The sequence below is a fragment of the Rutidosis leptorrhynchoides genome, chromosome 6, assembly GCF_046630445.1.
Source record: "Rutidosis leptorrhynchoides isolate AG116_Rl617_1_P2 chromosome 6, CSIRO_AGI_Rlap_v1, whole genome shotgun sequence".
NCBI classification, from domain to species: domain Eukaryota; kingdom Viridiplantae; phylum Streptophyta; class Magnoliopsida; order Asterales; family Asteraceae; genus Rutidosis; species Rutidosis leptorrhynchoides.
This window is the reverse complement of record NC_092338.1, coordinates 418518341-418539798: the sequence shown is the minus strand read 5'-3', so window position 1 is coordinate 418539798 and position 21458 is coordinate 418518341. Positions and strand designations below refer to the sequence as shown.

The following is a 21458-nucleotide window of genomic DNA, read 5'->3' as shown; positions in this document are numbered from 1 at the left end:
ACCAGTTTAATTTCTCGATTCTGACATATATTATCTGCTGAAATTAATTTACCATTTGCTAATTCGAGTAAAAATTTACTATCCAAAGGCGTCAATGGACAACTTAATTTAGCACAAAAATCTCTACTCATATAGCTTCTATCCGCACCCGAATCAAATAAAATTTAAGCAGATTTATTGTCAATAAGAAATGTACCCGTAACAAGCTCCGGGTCTTCCTGTGCCTCTGCCGCATTAATATTGAAAACTCTTCCGCGGCCTTGTCCATTCGTGTTCTCCTGGTTCGGGCAATTTCTAATAATGTGGCCCGGTTTTCCACATTTATAACAAACTACATTGGCATAACTTGCTCCGACACTACTTGCTCCGCCATTACTCGTTCCGACACCATTTGTTCCTTTCGTTCTATTAACCCCTGGTCCGGAGATGTAGAGACCCCGACAAATCGTCAAGTGACGGCGTCGTCTACGTATGGTCCCATTACATGGTCATAAGCATTTATAACAAAGTTTGACCGAAAATATGTCGCATTCATTTCATAAAAGGATGTTTCAACGTTTACAACAGTAATTCCCAAGACAAGTACATATCAAAAGTTATAGTTCATATGAAACACGTGCGACATAGTTTAAAGTAGCCAAAAAGACGCTCCACGTATGCAAGTATACTCGACATCCAATGCAAGTATCAAAAGTATGTGCGGAAGCATGTATCACCTAAGTTCAAGGACCTGAGAAAAACATAGAGAATCTGTCAACGAAAACGTTGGTGAAATCATAGGTTTAGTAAGTAAGTAAGTGAGTAAGTAAGTTGAACCACAAGTGTTGTCACGTTGAAATAATAATAAACCATTCTAAAAGTTGATATCACGAGCACCCAATTATCAAGGCTTAACTATCACGAAACCCCATTAATATAGTGTCATAACATACACTTATCCCCGAAAATATATTTCATCCGATTAACGGTAGCGAACCGTCCGAATGAGGGTTTGTCAAACCCGTATGGCCACACAACATAAGTTCTCGCTTACACCCTGCAAGTGTAACTAATGATAATTGAATTGAGGCTTTTTGTTCTAACTCGTACGTAGAATGTTTGTTTTCGTACTTATGTTCACTTTGTAAAATGAAACGTTTATGTTTTCTCATCCCAAATATAAGTATAAAAGTGTAAAAGTGGGACTATGATCTCACCTTTGATTGCAAGAGTAAATAAGTACTTCAACAAGTAATGTGCGCAAAGGACAACGCTAGCCTCGACCTAAACAAATAGGTTGTATCAATAACGATAGTCACGAAGGGTCAAAGTTGCTCAATTAGTCCTATGGCTCAACACGACTCGATTATGAAGCATGTGAAGCAAATAGTCAAGTTTCATGCAAGATACATGTATAGAAACAAGTTAGAAAGATTGCATAATCAATTGGTTAAGTTTGACAAAAAGTCAAACTTTGGTCGGTCAAAGTCAACGAAAAAGTCAACATGTTCGGGTCGGGTCTCGAACAAATTTTCTATGCTAATTATTCATATATAAGTATATTAAAACAAGTTTCATGTGAATCGGAGGTCGGTAGCTAGTCAAACATTTCACGTGAAATGGGACACGGAGGTCAGAATCTGTCCAGGTTGTTCTGCGCGCCGCGCGGGGTGAGGTGCGCGCCGCGCCACCTGCTGTTCAGCTATTTTCCTGTTTTTCAAAGATATGCACGAACCAAAACCAATTCTAACACAACACTTGACCCGCAAATACATATAACGCTTATCATACATCGTTGGAAAGGTGTTTTGACGAGGAATGCAACTAAACACATATCATCAATCAAACTTCCACTTATAACAACCAAAAACCGCAATTAATGTTCCTCATTCAATGCATACAAGTCATAAATGCCATTTAATGATTCGGTAACCAAATTACATGAACAATATGCCGTTTCGAAGGTAATTAAGCATACAACACAACCTAACACTTACGATTAGCATTTCGTGTCATTTAAAGCATCAAAAGTCCATTTCTAGTTCATGAAACCCTAACTCAAATTCACCAAATTTCATAATCAAGTTTAGAAGGTTTCTTTAACCAAACCATACATCATAACGAAGCTAGTAACACTAGGAATAAGATTAAAACATGAACTCTTAGCATCAAACAACATATGAACACTCAAAACTCAAGATTAAGCATGTGAACTTTCAATATGAACTAGTTACATCAAAATAGCAAGAACAAACATACAAATCACATAACCATACTAGACTTGAGCCATAGACACTAATTAACAACCTTTTAACTCAAAAATCTCAAGAACACATAAAATTAGTGATTTTAGAAAGTTACCCAAATGCAATGAGATTGGTATGGAATCGAAGAGGAGATCACGAGGAGTTCAAATATGTAATTTGTTTGGCCCGAAGCTTGATCGATTGAATATGGATGAAGATTTGATTTTTGATGAATTTAAAGAAAATATGAAAGTAGAGAATAAAAAGAGAAAAGAAAATGAAAAATGGAGGTGGAAGATGGTTGACTAGTCAATTGCTAGTCACCATTTTGGGGTTTTGGCAAAACAAGTCCCTCAAGTCGTAGTCGGGTGCGTTAAATTACCTAAACGAGATAATTTGAAACGCGTATTAACGGGAGATGTTATAAACATATAACGGAGTTTAAAATAGTTAAACGGAAAAGTAAACGGAAAAAGGCGGGATGTTACATTACCTACTCCTTAAAAGAAATTTCGTCACGAAATTAAGCATGCGTAGTAATCGTTGTCTCTTCCTCTGAATCCGACGGTTCCGGAATCGGAAATAGATGAGGGTATTTCTTTCGCATTTGATCTTCCCTTTCCCAAGTAAACTCGGGTCCTCTTTTGGCGTTCCATCGGACCTTAACAATCGGGATCCGGCTCTGTTTTAATTCCTTCTCGACGTAGTCCACAACTTCAACCGGTTCCTCCACAAAATGAAGTTTGTCATTAATAGTAAGTTCCTCGAGAGGGACGACGATATCGGGCTCGGAAAGACATTTCTTCAAGTTAGATACATGAAAAGTAGGATGGACGGAGCTTAGTTGAGGCGGAAGATCCAAACGATACGCAACGGTTCCAACACGCTCTAAGATTTCGAAAGGACCAACATACCGCGGATTTAGTTTCCCACGTTTCCCAAAACGGATGACACCTTTCCAAGGTGCGACTTTTAACATGACGCGGTCACCGACTTGAAATTCGAGGTCTTTGCGTCTTTTGTCGGTATAGCATTTTTGACGACTCCGGGCCGTCCGAAGCCTATCTCGGATTTGAAGGATCTTCTCGGTGGTTTCATGAATGAGTTCGGGCCCGGAAATTTGCACGTCACCCACTTCGGCCCAACAAAGAGGAGAGCGACATTTTCGGCCATATAATGCTTCAAAAGGTGCGGCCTTAATACTCGCGTGATAACTTTTGTTATAAGAGAACTCGGCGAGAGGTAAGTGCTTGTCCCAAGCTTTTCCAAAATCAACAACACAAGCTCGTAGCATATCTTCTAAGGTTTGTATTGTACGTTCACTTTGCCCATCGGTTTGAGGATGATATGCGGTGCTCATGTCCAAACGCGTTCCCAACGCTTCTTGTAAAGTACGCCAAAATCTAGAAACGAAACGACCATCTCGGTCGGAGATAATCGATAAAGGTACACCGTGTCGGGCTACAATCTCCTTAATGTAAAGTCGTGCAAGTTTCTCCATTTTGTCGGTCTCTTTCATGGCGAGAAAGTGCGCGGATTTGGTGAGGCGATCGATAATGACCCAAATAGTATCATAACCGCCCGACGTTTTTGGTAGTTTGGTGATAAAATCCATCGTGATCCTTTCCCACTTCCATTGCGGGATCTCGGGTTGTTGAAGTAACCCGGACGGTCTTTGGTGTTCGGCTTTGACTTTTGCGTAAGTCAAACATTTGGCAACGTATCTAGCAACTTCCTTTTTGATGTTCGGCCACCAATATTGTTCTTTAAGGTCATGGTACATCTTATTGGCGCCGGGATGAATCGAGTATCGTGATTTGTGGGCTTCGTCTAAGATGAGGTTTCGTAAATCGCCATATCTAGGCACCCAAATTCTTCCGGCGTAATATCGAAGTCCGTTCTCCTTAACTTCGAATCGAGAGACGAGGATGTTTAAAAGTTCACGTCCGATGTGGTTGTCCTTAAGAGCCTCCTCTTGAGCTACACGAATTTGGCTATTAAGGTTGGAGTGGATGGTGATGTTTAATGCTTGGACGCGAAGAGGTACCATTCTTTCCTTTCGACTTAAGGCATCGGCCACTACATTTGCCTTTCCGGGGTGGTAACGAAGCTCACAATTGTAATCGTTCAAGGTTTCAATCCACCGTCGTTGTCTCATGTTTAGTTGCTTTTGATCGAAGATATGTTGGAGACTTTTGTGATCGGTAAAGATAGTACTCTTGGTACCAAGAAGATGATGTCTCCATAACTTAAGTGCAAAGATGACGGCTCCGAGTTCAAGATCATGTGTCGTGTAGTTTCGTTCGTGAACCTTGAGTTGTCGAGATGCATAAGCAATGACTTTCTTTCGTTGCATTAATACGCACCCATAACCGTTTTTCGAGGCATCGCAATATACGACAAAATCATCATTGCCTTCGGGAAGCGACAAGATAGGAGCGGTGGTTAGCTTAGTTTTCAAGATTTGGAAAGCGGTTTCTTGTTCGGATGACCAAATGAACTTTCGTTCCTTGTGAGTTAACGCGGTTAGAGGGCGAGCGATTAAGTAGAAATCCTTGATGAATTTACGATAGTATCCGGCGAGACCTAAGAATTGACGAATTTGAGTAGGAGTAGTAGGAGTCTCCCATTTACTAATGGCTTCGATTTTTGCGGGATCGACTTTAATGCCTTGATCACTTACAACGTGACCGAGGAATTGAACTTCCTTCAACCAAAATTCACACTTGGAGAACTTGGCATAGAGTTGTTCTTTTCTCAAGAGTTCAAGCACGAGTCGGAGATGTTCTTTGTGTTCCTCTTCGCTTTTAGAATAGACCAAAATATCGTCGATGAACACGATAACGAATTTGTCGAGGTAAGGTTTGCACACGCGGTTCATGAGATCCATAAACACCGCCGGTGCGTTAGTGAGACAGAAAGGCATGACAAGGAATTCATAACTACCATAACGAGTCCGGAAGGCGGTTTTGGAGACATCTTCCCCCTTAACCCTTAGTTGATGATAACCCGAACGGAGATCGATTTTTGAATATACACGAGAACCTTGTAGTTGATCAAAGAGGTCATCAATGCGCGGAAGAGGATATCGGTTTTTAATTGTTAATTTGTTCAATTCACGATAATCGATGCACATTCGTAGGGATCCGTCTTTCTTCTTGACGAACAAAATCGGAGCACCCCATGGTGAATGGCTAGGTTGAATGAAACCACGGTCAAGTAACTCTTGGATTTGACTTTGCAATTCGTGCATTTCGGATGGAGCGAGTCTATATGGTGCACGCGCTACGGGTGCGGCTCCCGGTATAAGATCGATTTGAAATTCAACCGGTCGATGAGGTGGAAGACCCGGTAATTCGTCGGGAAATACATCGGAAAAGTCACTAACAATTGGCACATCATCAATGCGCTTTTCGTCGGCCTCGACTTTCTTAACGTGAGCAAGAATCGCAAAACAACCCTTGCGAAGTAGCTTTCGAACTTTAAGGCACGAAACGAGATTGAGTCCGGTGCAATTCTTGTCGCCATAGACAATCAATGGTTCACCATTCTCGATAGGGATTCGGATTGCGTGAAGATCGCAAAGAATGTGAGATTTATTTTTGACCATCCAATTCATACCGATTATTACATCAAAACTCCCTAGTTCCATGGGTATCAAGTCAATTTCAAATTCATTACCCAAAATATTTAAAGTACACCCCCGGTAATATGTATCGGCACTTAAGAGTTTTCCATCGGCCACCTCGATGGAGTAAGTAGTATCTAAAGGGTGTGGTGGAGCGGAAAGAGTAGGAGCCAAAGTCTTAGACACAAAACATTTATCGGCACCCGAATCAAATAAGCAAGTAACATAAGTGTTGTTGAGAAGAAACGTACCCGTGACTAGTTCATTGTCATCTCGGGCTTCCTCGGTGTTGATGTTAAAGGCTCGGCCTCGGTTATTGGGGTTGGCTTTCTTTTTCGGGCATTCGTTCTTATAATGGCCCGTTTGGCCACATTCATAACAAGTGACCGTCCTTGGAGGATTGGGCCCCTTTCGAGCGACGGGGGCGGCACTTCTACAATCATTGGCCACATGACCATTCTTTTGGCACCGGTGACAAAATAAATTGCCACATTCCCCGTATTGATGTTTGTGACATTTGTTGCAAAAGGGTTTATTTCCACCATAGATTTTCTTGCCGTCATTGTTGAAAGGCTTTTTGGTGAAGGTGTTGTTGTTGTAATTGGTTGATGGAGTGGCTTCCCATTTCCTTTTGTTGCCACCCGACTTGTCCTCGGCCTTAGGAGCCGGCACTACAATTTCGTCAACCGTCTCAATTAATTGGCGGGCCATGTTCATAGCGGCTTGATGAGTAGTGCGTTTGGATGACATCACCCCTTGTTTGATGCTTTTTGGAAGACCGTGCATGTAGAGCTCAATCCTTTGAGATTCGGGGCTAACGAGATTGGGACACATCAAAGATAGTTCGGCGAAGCGTAGATTGTAAGCCTTGAGGTCGTTTCCGACCGCCTTCAAAACTCTTAACTCTTGCTCAAGCTTGCGGGTTTCTTCGCGCGGAAAATATTCAACAATCATCTTTTCCTTCAAATCGGCCCAAGAAAGGGCATGAGCTTCATCGGTTCCCACCGATTGAACATAGGTGTTCCACCATGTGAGAGCAACACCGGAGAAAGTGTGGGTGGAGTATTTGACCTTATCTTGGTCCCGACAACCGCTTATGCTAAAGACGGCCTCGGTTTGTTCAAACCAAATAGTAAGCACAACCGGTCCCCCGGTTCCATCATAAGTGTGAGGTTTGCACCCCGTGAAAGCTTTGTAGGAGCACCCTTCGCTAGAGTTACCGGCTCCTTGGTTATTGTTGTTGTTATTGTTGTTATTGTTGTTGTTGGACGAGTGACCGGCCATGGCCGCATCCACGGCGGTGGCTATCATTGCGTTGCAAAGCTTGTTCGGGAGTTTCATTGCGTCGTACACGGCGAGGAGGCATTGTTCCTTCAAAACAAAAGAATACCGTTGGTTAGTATTCTAAATAATACTAACCGTGATATGGAATAAAGATAAAGAGAAAATTATCCTTGACTCGCCTTAAATTCTTTATGTCATAATGTCGGTATGTTCATATGAGTCACCGTAATATAATCCCGGAAATTATATTACCCTAATTCATATGTGCATTCGACATTACTACATATAGTCAAGGTGGCGTGTCAATTAAATTATACCACTCAAGAGTAAGATAGAATAAGAGTAGATATGAGTAAGAGAGTTCGAGTATAATGCACAAGTAGTCAAGTAATTCCTATGTCAAGTCTATATGCCGGTTGTAGTCTAGACTCATCAATGTACCCTATGACTCGGGGTCGACACCAATGAACTCTAAATCCCTACAACCAAGGCTCTGATACCACTTGTAGAGACCCCGACAAATCGTCAAGTGACGGCGTCGTCTACGTATGGTCCCATTACATGGGCATAAGCATTTATAACAAAGTTTGACCGAAAATATGTCGCATTCATTTCATAAAAGGATGTTTCAACGTTTACAAAAGTAATTCCCAAGACAAGTACATATCAAAAGTTATAGTTCATATGAAACACGTGCGACATAGTTTAAAGTAGCCAAAAAGACGCTCCACGTATGCAAGTATACTCGACATCCAATGCAAGTATCAAAAGTATGTGCGGAAGCATGTATCACCTAAGTTCAAGGACCTGAGAAAAACATAGAGAATCTGTCAACGAAAACGTTGGTGAAATCATAGGTTTAGTAAGTAAGTAAGTGAGTAAGTAAGTTGAACCACAAGTGTTGTCACGTTGAAATAATAATAAACCATTCTAAAAGTTGATATCATGAGCACCCAATTATCAAGGCTTAACTATCACGAAACCCCATTAATATAGTGTCAGAACATACACTTATCCCCGAAAATATATTTCATCCGATTAACGGTAGCGAACCTTCCGAATGAGGGTTTGTCAAACCCGTATGGCCACACAACATAAGTTCTCGCTTACACCCTGCAAGTGTAACTAATGATAATTGAATTGAGGCTTTTTGTTCTAACTCGTACGTAGAATGTTTGTTTTCGTACTTGTGTTCACTTTGTAAAATGAAACGTTTATGTTTTCTCATCCCAAATATAAGTATAAAAGTGTAAAAGTGGGACTATGATCTCACCTTTGATTGCAAGAGTAAATAAGTACTTCAACAAGTAATGTGCGCAAAGGACAACGCTAGCCTCGACCTAAACAAATAGGTTGTATCAATAACGATAGTCACGAAGGGTCAAAGTTGCTCAATTAGTCCTATGGCTCAACACGACTCGATTATGAAGCATGTGAAGCAAATAGTCAAGTTTCATGCAAGATACATGTATAGAAACAAGTTAGAAAGATTGCATAATCAATTGGTTAAGTTTGACAAAAAGTCAAACTTTGGTCGGTCAAAGTCAACGAAAAAGTCAACATGTTCGGGTCGGGTCTCGAACAAATTTTCTATGCTAATTATTCATATATAAGTATATTAAAACAAGTTTCATGTGAATCGGAGGTCGGTAGCTAGTCAAACATTTCACGTGAAATGGGACACGGAGGTCAGAATCTGTCCAGGTTGTTCTGCGCGCCGCGCGGGGTGAGGTGCGCGCCGCGCCACCTGCTGTTCAGCTATTTTCCTGTTTTTCAAAGATATGCACGAACCAAAACCAATTCTAACACAACACTTGACCCGCAAATACATATAACGCTTATCATACATCGTTGGAAAGGTGTTTTGACGAGGAATGCAACTAAACACATATCATCAATCAAACTTCCACTTATAACAACCAAAAACCGCAATTAATATTCCTCATTCAATGCATACAAGTCATAAATGCCATTTAATGATTCGGTAACCAAATTACATGAACAATATGCCGTTTCGAAGGTAATTAAGCATACAACACAACCTAACACTTACGATTAGCATTTCGTGTCATTTAAAGCATCAAAAGTCCATTTCTAGGTCATGAAACCCTAACTCAAATTCACCAAATTTCATAATCAAGTTTAGAAGGTTTCTTTAACCAAACCATACATCATAACGAAGCTAGTAACACTAGGAATAAGATTAAAACATGAACTCTTAGCATCAAACAACATATGAACACTCAAAACTCAAGATTAAGCATGTGAACTTTCAATATGAACTAGTTACATCAAAATAGCAAGAACAAACATACAAATCACATAACCATACTAGACTTGAGCCATAGACACTAATTAACAACCTTTTAACTCAAAAATCTCAAGAACACATAAAATTAGTAATTTTAGAAAGTTACCCAAATGCAATGAGATTGGTATGGAATCGAAGAGGAGATCACGAGGAGTTCAAATATGTAATTTGTTTGGCCCGAAGCTTGATCGATTGAATATGGATGAAGATTTGCTTTTTGATGAATTTAAAGAAAATATGAAAGTAGAGAATAAAAAGAGAAAATAAAATGAAAAATGGAGGTGGAAGATGGTTGACTAGTCAAGTGCTAGTCACCATTTTGGGGTTTTGGCAAAACAAGTCCCTCAAGTCGTAGTCGGGTGCGTTAAATTACCTAAACGAGATAATTTGAAACGCGTATTAACGGGAGATGTTATAAACATATAACGGAGTTTAAAATAGTTAAACGGAAAAGGGCGGGATGTTACAGTAGACCTCACACTTCGCCGCGCTATGACCATTTCTTTTACACTTGTTGCAAAATTTGGTGCAGAATCCCGAGTGATACTTTTCACACCTTTGGCATAGCTGCTTCTGATTGTTGTTGTTGTTGCGGTTATTATTGTTGTTGGGATGATTGTTGTAGTTGCTGCTGTTGTTGTTGTTGTTATTGTTGTTGTTGTTGTTGGGCCGTTTGTTGTAGTTGCGATTGATGTTGCGATTGTTGGGATAATTGTTGCGATTATTGTTGTAATTGCTGTTGTTGTTGTATTGATGATTCTTATCACCGTTTTCCTCCCACTTTCTTTTGACTTGCTTCACATTGGCCTCTTCAGCAGTCTGTTCTTTAATTCTTTCTTCAATCTGGTTCACTAGTTTGTGAGCCATTCTACATGCCTGTTGTATGGAGGCGGGCTCGTGTGAACTTATATCTTCTTGGATTCTTTCCGGTAATCCTTTCACAAACGCGTCGATCTTCTCTTCCTCATCTTCGAATGCTCCCGGACACAATAGGCACAATTCTGTGAATCGTCTTTCGTACGTGGTAATATCAAATCCTTAGGTTCGTAACCCTCTAAGTTCTATCTTGAGCTTATTGACCTCGGTTCTGGGACGGTACTTCTCGTTCATCAAGTGCTTGAATGCTGACCACGGTAGTGCGTACGCATCGTCTTGTCCCACTTGCTCTAGATAGGTATTCCACCATGTTAACGCAGAACCTGTGAAGGTATGCGTAGCGTACTTCACTTTGTCCTCTACAGTACACTTACTTATGGTAAACACCGATTCGACCTTCTCGGTCCACCGTTTCAATCCGATCAGTCCTTCGGTTCCATCAAATTCCAAAGGTTTGCAGGCAGTGAATTCTTTATAGGTGCATCCTACACGATTTCCTGTACTGCTAGATCCAAGGTTATTGTTGGTATGTAGCGCAGCCTGTACTGCGGCTATGTTTGAAGCTAGAAAAGTACGGAATTCCTCTTCATTCATATTCACGGTGTGTCGAGTAGTCGGTGCCATTTCCTTCAAAATAGTCAAATGGAACAAGTTAATCATACAGAATATTAAGAGTAGTTAATAGTATTTCGTAGCATAATATGAACTCATTTATAAAAGCTTTTTCTTCATATTAGCATTTTATAAGTTTAAATTCGGGTAGTACCTACCCGTTAAGTTCATACTTAGTAGCTAATATACAATTCAACTACTACAATTCTATATGAAAAACTGATTATAATAATATTTCGCGTTCAAACTTTTATACAATATTTTACAAACTTACAATACCGCTTATTTTACATAAAGCATGAAATATAGTACACAATAACTTTGATACAAGATAGTTGTGAAGATAATTCTAGCTAGTACACAAGTCGTTCAGCAAAGGCAATAAAGACACGTAATTCATACGTCCAGAAACAAGTCATGCATTCTGGTTTTACTAGGACTACTTTCCATCCTTGGTCTTGTAGAACATAACCGTTATGGCCGTTGATAAGACAGCGTGTTGTAACGTCGTCAAAGGGACGAGGGTTACGTAATGTCCAACAGTCCCGTAACAATCTAAAAACCTCATTTCTTACCCCAATTACCGACTCCGTCACTTGTGGGAACGTTTTGTTTAATAGTTGTAGCCCGATGTTCTTGTTCTCACTTTGGTGAGAAGCGAACATTACTAATCCGTAAGCATAACATGCTTCTTTATGTTGCATGTTAGCCGCTTTTTCTAAATCACGAAGTCCAATATTCGGATATATTGAGTCAAAATAATTTCTTAACCCATTGCGTAAAATAGCATTTGGGTACCCCGCAATATATGCGTCAAAGTAAACACATCGTAACTTATGGATTTCCCAATGTGATATCCCCCATCTTTCGAACGAAAGCCTTTTATAAACCAAGGCATTCTTGGAACGTTCTTCGAATGTCTTACAAACTGATCTCGCCTTAAATAGTTGTGCCGAAGAATTATGACCGACTCTAGACAAGATTTCATCAATCATGTCTCCGGGTAGGTCTCTTAAAATATTGGGTTGTCTATCCATTTTGTGTTTTTATACTGTAAAATAGACAAGAGTTAGATTCATAAAAAAAATACTTATTAATACAAGCAATTTTTACATATATCATAAAGCATAAGCACACTATATTACATATATTACACCACACGAATACAACTATCTTATTCCGACTCGCTTGTTTCTTCTTCTTCGGTTTTGGTTCGTTTTGCCAAGTTTCTAGGGATATATGATGTTCTCCTAATACGAGCCGTCGTTTTCCACATTGGTTTAGAAAAACCTGGTGGTTTAGAGGTTCCCGGGTCATTGTTACAACTTAAGGACTTCGGGGGTTGACGATACATATAAAGTTCATCGGGGTTGGAATTAGATTTCTCTATTTTTATGCCCTTTCCCTTATTATTTTCTTTTGCCTTTTTAAATTCAGTTGGGGTAATTTCTATAACATCATCGGAATTCTCGTCGGAATCCGATTCATCGGAGAATTGGTAATCCTCCCAATATTTTGCTTCCTTGGTGGAAACACCATTGACCATAATTAACCTTGGTCGGTTGGTTGAGGATTCTCTTTTACTTAACCGTTTTATTATTTCCCCCACCGGTTCTATTTCTTCATCCGATTCCGATTCTTCTTCCGGTTCCGATTCTTCTTCCGGTTCCGACTCTTCTTCCGGTTCCTCTTCGGGAACTTGTGAATCAGTCCACGAATCATTCCAATTTATATTTGACTCTTCATTATTATTAGGTGAGTCAATGGGACTTGTTCTAGAGGTAGACATCTATCACATAATATCAAACGCGTTAAGAGATTAATATATCACATAATATTCACATGTTAAAAATATATAGTTTCCAACAAAATTTGTTAAGCAATCATTTTTCAAGTAAACACGGTCGAAGTCCAGACTCACTAATGCATCCTAACAAACTCGATAAGACACACTAATGCAAAATTTTGGTTCTCTAAGACCAACGCTCGGATACCAACTGAAATGTCCCGTTCTTATTGATTAAAAACGTTCCATATTAATTGATTTCGTTGCGAGGTTTTGACCTCTATATGAGACGTTTTTCAAAGACTGCATTCATTTTAAAACAAACCATAACCTTTATTTCATCAATAAAGGTTTAAAAAGCTTTACGTAGATTATCAAATAATGATAATCTAAAATATCCTGTTTACACACGACCATTACATAATGGTTTACAATACAAATATGTTACAACAAAATAAGTTTCTTGAATGCAGTTTTTACACAATATCATACAAACATGGACTCCAAATCTCGTCCTTATTTAAGTATGCGACAGCGGAAGCTCTTAATAATCACCTGAGAATAAACATGCTTAAACGTCAACAAAAATGTTGGTGAGTTATAGGTTTAACCTATATATATCAAATCATAATAATAGACCACAAGATTTCATATTTCAATATACATCCCATACATAGAGATAAAAGTCATTCATATGGTGAACACCTGGTAACCGACATTAACAAGATACATATATAAGAATATCCCCATCATTCTGGGACACCCTTCGGATATGATATAAATTTCGAAGTACTAAAGCATCCGGTACTTTGGATGGGGTTTGTTAGGCCCAATAGATCTATCTTTAGGATTCGCGTCAATTAGGGTGTCTGTTCCCTAATTCTTAGATTACCAGACTTAATAAAAAGGGGCATATTCGATTTCGATAATTCAACCATAGAATGTAGTTTCACGTACTTGTGTCTATTTTGTAAATCATTTATAAAACCTGCATGTATTCTCATCCCAAAAATATTAGATTTTAAAAGTGGGACTATAACTCACTTTCACAGATTTTTACTTCGTCGGGAAGTAAGACTTGGCCACTGGTTGATTCACGAACCTATAACAATATATACATATATATCAAAGTATGTTCAAAATATATTTACAACACTTTTAATATATTTTGATGTTTTAAGTTTATTAAGTCAGCTGTCCTCGTTAGTAACCTACAACTAGTTGTCCACAGTTAGATGTACAGAAATAAATCGATAAATATTATCTTGAATCAGTCCATGACCCAGTGTATACGTATCTCAGTATTGATCACAACTCAAACTATATATATTTTGGAATCAACCTCAACCCTGTATAGCTAACTCCAACATTCACATATAGAGTGTCTATGGTTGTTCCGAAATATATATAGATGTGTCGACATGATAGGTCAAAACATTGTATACGTGTCTATGGTATCTCAAGATTACATAATATACAATAAAAGTTGATTAAGTTATGGTTGGAATAGATTTGTTACCAATTTTCACGTAGCTAAAATGAGAAAAATTATCCAATCTTGTTTTACCCATAAGTTCTTCATTTTAAATCCGTTTTGAGTGAATCAAATTGCTATGGTTTCATATTGAACTCTATTTTATGAATCTAAACAGAAAAAGTATAGGTTTATAGTCGGAAAAATAAGTTACAAGTCGTTTTTGTAAAGGTAGTCATTTCAGTCGAAAGAACGACGTCTAGATGACCATTTTAGAAAACATACTTCCACTTTGAGTTTAACCATAATTTTTGGATATAGTTTCATGTTCATAATAAAAATCATTTTCTCAGAATAACATCTTTTAAATCAAATTTTATCATAGTTTTTAATTAACTAACCCAAAACAGCCCGCGGTGTTACTACGACGGCGTAAATCCGGTTTTACGGTGTTTTTCGTGTTTCCAGGTTTTAAATCATTAAGTTAGCATATAATATAGATATAGAACATGTGTTTAGTTGATTTTAAAAGTCAAGTTAGAAGGATTAACTTTTGTTTGCGAACAAGTTTAGAATTTACTAAACTATGTTCTAGTGATTACAAGTTTAAACCTTCGAATAAGATAGCCTTATATGTATGAATCGAATGATGTTATGAACATCATTACTACCTTAAGTTCCTTGGATAAACCTACTGGAAAAGAGAAAAATGGATCTAGCTTCAACGGATCCTTGGATGGCTCGAAGTTCTTGAAGCAGAATCATGACACGAAAACAAGTTCAAGTAAGATCATCACTTGAAATAAGATTGTTATAGTTATAAAAATTGAACCAAAGTTTGAATATGATTATTACCTTGTATTAGAATGATAACCTACTGTAAGAAACAAAGATTTCTTGAGGTTGGATGATCACCTTACAAGATTGGAAGTGAGCTAGCAAACTTGAAAGTATTCTTGATTTTGTAACTAGAACTTGTAGAATTTATGAAGAACACTTAGAACTTGAAGATAGAACTTGAGAGAGATCAATTAGATGAAGAAAATTGAAGAATGAAAGTGTTTGTAGGTGTTTTTGGTCGTTGGTGTATGGATTAGATATAAAGGATATGTAATTTTGTTTTCATGTAAATAAGTCATGAATGATTACTCATATTTTTGTAATTTTATGAGATATTTCATGCTAGTTTCCAAATGATGGTTCCCACATGTGTTAGGTGACTCACATGGTCTGCTAAGAGCTGATCATTGGAGCGTATATACCAATAGTACATACATCTAAAAGCTGTGTATTGTACGAGTACGAATACGGGTGCATACGAGTAGAATTGTTGATGAAACTGAACGAGGATGTAATTGTAAGCATTTTTGTTAAGTAGAAGTATTTTGATAAGTGTATTGAAGTCTTTCAAAAGTGTATAAATACATATTAAAACACTACATGTATATACATTTTAACTGAGTCGTTAAGTCATCGTTAGTCGTTACATGTAAGTGTTGTTTTGAAACCTTTAGGTTAACGATCTTGTTAAATGTTGTTAACCCAATGTTTATAATATCAAATGAGATTTTAAATTATTATATTATCATGATATTATCATGTATGAATATCTCTTAATATGATATATATACATTAAATGTCTTTACAACGATAATCGTTACATATATGTCTCGTTTAAAAATCATTAAGTTAGTAGTCTTGTTTTTACATATGTAGTTCATTGTTAATATACTTAATGATATGTTTACTTATCATAGTATCATGTTAACTATATATATATCCATATATATGTCATCATATAGTTTTTATATGTTTTAACGTTCGTGAATCACCGGTCAACTTGGGTGGTCAATTGTCTATATTAAACATATTTCAATTAATCATGTCTTAACAAGTTTGATTACTTAACATGTTGGAAACATTTAATCATGTAAATATCAATCTCAATTAATATATATAAACATGGAAAAGTTCGGGTCACTACAGTGCGCAGTTTCGGATCTTGATAAGTCTTGAAGTCCGATGAGAATATGATCAACGGCTCTGCTAGTTGACCCATGAATGTCAATCATAGAAGCGGTGCTGGTGGTGATTGTTTCTCTGATGGGATGCTCATTTTGGAGGTCTTCAAACAATGTTAGAAACCGTATCTGTAGAATTTCGAAGTCTTCGGAACGGTGATCTCCACAGTAGGAGTCTGTAGCTTTGCACAAATTAGTTAAAAGACGAAGCTGAAAAGAAGTGAACAGCAATCCTGATCCGAGTATTAATTTCACCGTCTTTGAGTATATCTCCCGACATCCAGCTTTAAATGTGAAACTAGGATCTGTGGATTCGTGGAAGATACGTGATATATGCTTCATAACATAGGTGGCAATGTTGACTCGATCTGGTTCAAGATGAGAGAACGAATTGTTTCGCCTTGCTTCTTCCATAACAGCGTCTCGTAACTCTTTGATAATCAGATCAGCATGGTGATCAATTGTTACGTAAATCACTAGTCTGTCTGGTGTGCTTTCGCAATTATCTCTTTCCAAGAGAGCGAAAAAGCTGTGAATATCCTCGATCATTTGCAAATCAGAGTGATAAGTCGGGCGTCCGGTGGAAAGATCCATATGCTTCCGGATGAGAGTCAGTAGTGCTCGTTGGTTTCGTGAGAACGGAAGTGCAGATCCGACTAAGGCGTTATAAACCCTAGAGTAAATGATCTTCTGATCTCGACAGAATCTTGTCTCAAGAATAGTGCGAACCACTGAATTGTGCTCTCGTTGCCTTTCTTCTTGGTAGATATGATTGTGAAGAGAATTGATAAAGTCTTGAATGCGTTCTTCTAGGATTTCAACATCATTGTCTTCTCTTTGGAGATAGAGGTTGTGTTCTTCTCGGATAGCCATAATTCGTTCTATTAAGCGTAGCGAAAAATCAATGGTTGATCTTCGAATGGCTTCGAGAATGTCTTCAAATTCATCGGTATCATTGATGAAGGTTATCATATCTGCGTGTGTGGATATAACCGAAATCCGATCTGAAGAAGAGTCCGGCTCCCTTGATCTGGTTCGGTTGGAGAGTGTGAGTTATTCAGAATGTCTTCATGTTGCTCCACCTCGTCATCATTGGTGTATTGTTCTTCTGAGGATGCGTCTGATGAACGGGTTTCTTCAGTATTCTGATTCTCCACTTTGATACTTGCGGGATCAATTTCTATATCCTTTACCTCAGCCTTGTCGGTCTTCTTCTTGAAGCGAATGATTAAACTGTGATCTTCCGTCTCAAGCCTCATTATTTCTTCATGACGCTCAATGCTTGGAGCGGGCATTGTCGCAGTTTCTTTTACGTCTTCCATTTCCTCTTCCTCTTCAAATTCCTCCTCTTCCTCTATTTCTTCGCTAGGATTCTCTTTTTCCATTTCTGGGTCGCCTACAGACTGTGATTCGACACCCATCTCGATATCATCGGCTGGTGGTGAAGACTCGTCATCGGAAGTGATCCGTCTGGTGGAAATAGCAAACATCTCTTCCTGTCCAGAAAGATCGGTTGGTCGGTCAATTTTGAAGGTAACGATCTCCCCATGTGATCGTAATATCAAGGTTTGATTATATACATCAATGACAATCCTAGCCGTATTCATGAAAGGTCTTCCTAACACTACTGGTGTGTGTAGGTCTTCCTTAATATCCATTACTACAATATCCGTAGGATACAAGAATTTGTCGACTTTCACCAAGACGTTCTCAACTATGCCCTTAGGATATCGAATTGTGTGATCGGCAAGTTGGATTGTCATTTTAGTTTGTGACAAGTCTCCTAACTCTAATCTCGTGTAGAGAGAGTGAGGGATTAGGTTGATACTTGCTCCTAAATCTGCTAGCGCATGAATGGTTCCAGATTGGTAGATTGAACACAGAAAAACGAATCGGCCCATATCTCCTAGCTTTTGTGGTAGAGAGTTTCTGAGTAATGTAGAGCATTCTTCACTCAGTGGAATTTTGTTAGAATCTGGTATCCTCTCCTTTGTAGAAAGAAGCCTTCGGATGTATCTCTTCTGGTTGGGAACTTTGGACATGGTGTCCAGGAATCTTCCATCAATTTTGAAGGAATCAAGCTTGGATGGTTCTTCTTGTAGCCTTCCAGGATAAGGTACACGAACTGGAGTTTCAGGGGTCAACTTCTGAGTATATGTCGATTTGTTCTTTAGCCTGGCTGACCTTCTCCGTGGTTCTTCCTCTGGGATTATGGAATCCATTTGCTTTTCTTCTTCTATGTAGGGATTTTGGATAGTATTACTTGGCAGTCTTCCCTGCGGTCGGGTTTCAAGGCGTTGTGATAACTGTCCGAGCTGCGTTTCCAGACTCTTGAGCAGAGCCAATTGATTTCTCATTAATATCTCCGTCTGATCTTGCCTGGCTGCAGTTCTCTGATTTAGCTGTTGTTGTCCTTGAATGAACTGAGTCAAGAGATCATCAGCTCCGAGAGTGGGGTTAGTTGCTTTTGTAATCTGGGTGGTAGGGGAATTTTCCTCAACTGGGGTTCCAGTGAGTGGAAGTGGTTGATCGTAGGTCAATTGAGATTGTTGGGCTGGATAAGGTGGATAGCGATAGCGAAAAGGTTGATTGCTTCACTGAAATTGATTAACCCTAGGTGGTTGATTGAATCCGGGATTTGGTGGAGGAGCTGGGTATTGGACGTAACAGACTGAATCGTCAGGGTTTTCGTACTCAACTTGATATTCTTCAGTGGGTTGCGGGTTGGTACAATTAACACAAGCCTGAGCTTGGTTGACCTGCTGCGGCTACATCTTCAATTCTTCGAGTTCTTTAGCGAGAGATTCCATCTTATCTGTGAGGGATTTGATGGCCTCCGTTTGATTGTTAAGTGCTAAGAGTGGGGCAGATGATGAAGTTGTTTCACCACTGTTCCAGTCATGATGATGCATTGTCATGTTCTCGAGCAATTCCCATGCTTCGTCTGCGGTTTGGTTCATCAGATTCTCTTGAGCTGCTGCATCGATCGTCGTCCTATGATTTACCGTAAGACCATTGTAGAAGGTACAGATTTGGGCTGACTGTTCTAGCTGGTGATTAGGGCATTTCTTCAGCAGATTTTTGAATCGCTCCCATGCAGTGTAAAGAGATTCATCATAACTTTGTTTGAAGTTAATGATGTCATTCTTCGGTTTGGTTTGTTTAGAAGGAGGAAAATATTTGGTTAGGAATTTGGTAGCCATCTCCGTCCATGACTTGATGGAATCTTTTTCCAGTCATTCAAACCAAGTTTGAGCATGATGAGTGAGAGAATAGGGGAACAAGTATAGCCGGACTATATCTTGTCCTATCCCTGGCTGATTGTAGGAGTTCGAAAGAGATATGAATTTATCAAGGTGAGAATTAGGATCATCGTTCGGTAATCCACGAAACTGACAGCTATTCTGGATGAGCTGGATGATGTGATGTTTTAACTCGAACGAGTGTCCTTGAATCTCTGGAAATCTGATTGGTCCTCCTCGACCTTCAATCGATGGTTTGGTATTTTCTGCTAAAGTAACGCGTAACGCCATTTGATTTCTGATTCGTGCTTCCTTGCGTGCTTTAGAGATTATTGCGTCTGGATCAGGTACGAATAACAACGGCCCTGGTCTAGATCGGGTTTGGGTCATACACTGGGTATGCCTTTTTGTTTTTAATTTTTAGCAAATAAACTAAGATAATCTAAAGTAAGCTAAACTAGTCTAAGGTAATCTAATTCTAAGGTAATCTAAGGTAATCTTATTTAATTAACTACTATCCTATGGTTGAATATGTTTTTGATTCTGGCTACTGATTCCCTGGTATTTCGGTAACAGAGCTCCGCATGAACTATTCAACAAACCAAGTGGCCAGGCCGACTACGGAGAGGCAAGATCCTTTTGGTCCCAATATAATTGGCGACTGTTCAGAAAATCCAACAACCAAGTCCGTGTATAATTGTCTTTCTTAGATACCACTAAATGCTTTTGAATCAGTTTGATAGAGAGCAGTATTGTCTGATACCAGTTCCCCGGCAGCGGCGCCAAAAACTAGGTTCCCCCTTGATACGGCCGAAACGGACGGTTTTATTTCGCGCGGTGTCGTAGGGCCGCGGCGCGCCAGGATCAGCCACTCGAGGGGGAGATACTGTTTTAAATTTATATTTAGCGGGACCTAAATCTTACTACTCCTTATATGAGTAAGGGAAGTATGACCTAGAGTCGTATTTTTGAGATATCAGTAGAATCGAACCTATATATAAGCCTAAGATAGTTAACACGGAGTAGTGATTACCTATTTTTGGGATTTTCTAATTTATAAGACAGATAAAGTAAATGCGATAAAATTCGTAATTCCGATAAGGTTAAAGTGAGTGCATACTATGACTTCATCAGTTATTCTGCCGAGATTATGAAATGCTGGCTCATGAATAGGCAAAGGCCTTGTATTCATTACACTGGTCCTAAACGCCCCTGTCATAAGACATGTCACTGGGTACTGCATTAGGCTTGAAGATTCTGAATAGACAGCAACGTCCCTTACCCCCGACGCCCGTACAGTCTGACTACAGGCATACACGTTCGGACGGCTCATCGAATTGAGCGACTCGGTTGGGTGACATATTAACATTCCACAATGGTCTAAACTTTCTTAAGCATAATAGAATACATGGTTTACCATATCCGAGAGACGTGATGTGTTTCAATGCTTTCGTTAATGATTGGTTTTAAAAGATAGTTAGGCCCTTTAGAAAAGAGTTCAACCATAAAGAACACCATGGCCAAGTCAAGCTGACTTCCATGAACACGTTCGGTTATCCTAACGGTCCAATCCTTTATGTGTCTAAACAAACAGTTCCTTAATTAACTAAGAATCCCTACGGGGTGCAATGCTTGAGACCGCGTTATGGTGCAGTGTACTGGTCAACACTAACCGGGTTCCATGGCCTTACTTAGCAGAGGTACAGTTTACAACAACCGTTGTGCTTCAGCGTGCACGAAGTTTATATGCTTGATGACTACACTAGCATGGTCTAGGACCGACAATGTACTAAGGGTCTAGTCAGATGTTTCACTACGAAAGAATCCTCAGTCGGAATCCAAAGCTTGAAAGACTTACTACAACCGGTGTGCCTCAGTCGATCTTACGTTGTATCCGATAGACTTCTCTTACCAAGGGGTGACACAGATAGTGTACTCTAAATCGGGGTTCGCGACTTCCCAATAATAGAGCCTATAACTACGTTCTATTAGTTGGAAA

General features: G+C 39.1%; 1 protein-coding gene and 1 non-coding gene across 3 annotated transcripts in view; both read left to right on the top strand.

Moving 5' to 3' along the window:
- LOC139855635 (uncharacterized) overlaps nt 1-21458 on the top strand; it is a 100023-nt gene that overhangs the window by 59994 nt on the left and 18571 nt on the right. The window lies entirely within an intron of this gene.
- Nucleotides 19266-19371, top strand: LOC139856254 (small nucleolar RNA R71). The gene has a single exon (XR_011761749.1). It is a non-coding gene; the product is annotated as a small nucleolar RNA R71 (small nucleolar RNA).